The sequence below is a fragment of the Halichoerus grypus genome, chromosome 8 (genome assembly GCF_964656455.1).
Source record: "Halichoerus grypus chromosome 8, mHalGry1.hap1.1, whole genome shotgun sequence".
NCBI lineage: Eukaryota > Metazoa > Chordata > Mammalia > Carnivora > Phocidae > Halichoerus > Halichoerus grypus.
Window position 1 is genome coordinate 78,104,899 of NC_135719.1, and position 2,269 is coordinate 78,107,167.

At 46.0% G+C, this 2,269-nt stretch overlaps 1 pseudogene; it reads left to right on the forward strand.

Annotated features, from left to right (window-relative positions):
- The first annotated feature begins 200 nt into the window (after positions 1 to 200).
- LOC118529636 (glyceraldehyde-3-phosphate dehydrogenase-like) lies at positions 201 to 1,865 on the forward strand (annotated as a pseudogene).
- The last annotated feature ends 404 nt before the right edge of the window (positions 1,866 to 2,269 follow it).

Below are 2,269 nucleotides of genomic sequence, written 5' to 3' on the forward strand. Positions count from 1 at the left end.
GGTGCTCCTATGTTGGGTGTATAAATATTTACAATTGTTATATCTTCCCATTGGAATGTCCCCTTTATTATTATATAGTGTCCTTCTTTGTCTCTTGTTATAGTCTTTACTTTAAAGTCTATTTTATCTTGGCTCGCTGCTCCTCCCTGCTCAGCAGACAGCCACATCTGGTGCAGTGCCAGCCATGTCCTCGAGACAAGATGGTGAAGGTCAGAGTAAACGGGTTTGGCCATATTGGGTGCCTGGTCACTACGGCTGCTTTTAACTCTGGCAAAATGGATATTGTCACAATCATGACCTCAACTACATGGTCTACATGTTCCAGTATGATTCCATCCATGGCAAATTCCATTGCACAGTCAAGGCTCAGGAAAGGAAATTTGTCATCATGGAAAGCCCATTTCCAACTTCCATAAGTGAGATCTCACCATCAAATGGGGTAATGCTGGTGCTGAGTATGTTGTAGAGTCCACTGGGGTCTTCATCACCATGAAGCCTGGGGCTCACTTGAAGTGTGGGGCCAAGAAGATCATCATCTCTGCCCCTTCTGCTGATGCCCCCATATTTGTTTTTTTTTTTTAATTTTTTTTATTGTTATGTTAATCCCCATACATTACATCATTAGTTTTAGATATAGTGTTCCATGATTCATTGTTTGTGCATAACACCCAGTGCTCCATGCAGAACGTGCCCTCCTCAATACCCATCACCAGGCTAACCCATCCTCCCACCCCCCTCCCCTCTAGAACCCTCAGTTTGTTTTTCAGAGTCCATCGTCTCTCATGGTTCTTCTCCCCCTCCAATCTCCCCCCCTTCATTCTTCCCCTCCTGCTACATTCTTCTTCTTCTTTTTTTCTTTCTTAACATATATTGCATTATTTGTTTCAGAGGTACAGATCTGAGATTCAACAGTCTTGCACAATTCACAGCGCTTACCAGAACACATACCCTCCCCAGTGTCCATCACCCAGTCACCCCATCCCTCCCACCCCACCCCCCACTCCAGCAACCCTCAGTTTGTTTCCTGAGATTAAGAATTCCTCATATCAGTGAGGTCATATGATACATGTCTTTCTCTGTTTGACTTATTTCGCTCAGCATAATACCCTCCAGTTCCATCCATGTCGTTGCAAATGGCAAGATCTTATTTCTTTTGATGGCTGCATAATATTCCATTGTATATATATACCACATCTTCTTTATCCATTCATCTGTTGATGGACATCTTGGCTCTTTCCACAGTTTGGCTATTGTGGACATTGCTGCTATAAACATCGTGATGCCCCCATATTTGTGATGGGCAGTGCCTCATGCACCACCAACTGCTTGACCCCTCTGGCCAAGGTTATTCATGACAATTTTGGCGTTGTGGAGGGACACATGATCACAGTCCATGCTATCACTGCCACCCAGAAGACTGTGGACAGCCCCTCTGGGAAGCTGTGGCATGATGCCCAAGAGGCTGCCCAGAATACCATTTCCACTTCTACAGTGCCACCAAGGCTGTAGGCAAGGTCATCCCTGAGCTGAATGGTAAGCTCACTGGCATGGCCTTCCATGTCCCTACCCCCAATGTGTCAGTTGTGGATCTGTCCTGCCTCTTGGAGAAAGTTGCCAAATACAATGACATCAAGAAGGTGGTAAAACAGGCATTGGATGGCCCCCTCAAAGACATCCTGGGCTATGCTGAGGACCAGGTTGTCTCCTGTGACTTTAAAAATGACATCCACTCTTCTACCTTTGATGCTGGGGCTGGCATTGCTCTCAATGACCACTTTGTCAAGCTCATTTCCTGGTATGACAGTGAATTTGGCTACAGCAACTGGGTGGTGGACGTTATGGTCCACATGGCCTCCAAGGAGTAAGAGCCCTCAAATACCAGCCCCAGTGAGAGCTAGAGGAAGAGAGGCCCTCAGCTGCTGGGAAGTATTTGCCCTAACTCATCCCCAGTACACTGAGAATCTCCCAACCTCCGTGGTTTCCACTCCTTGAAGAAAGGGAGAGGCTTGGAGAGCCCTACATTGTTATGTACACCGATAAAGTATACTGTACCCAGCCAAAAAAAAAAAAAAAGATCTGTTTTGTCTGAAATAAGTATTGCTACTCTGGCTTTTTTCTTTTCTTTTTTGTAAAGATTTTATTTATTAGAGAGCAAGAGAGAGAGAGTGTGAGCAGAGGGGGAGGGGCAGAGGGAGAGGGATAAGCAGACTACCTGCTGAGCAGGGAGCTCCATGCAGGGCTCAATCCCAGGACCCCACCATCATGACCT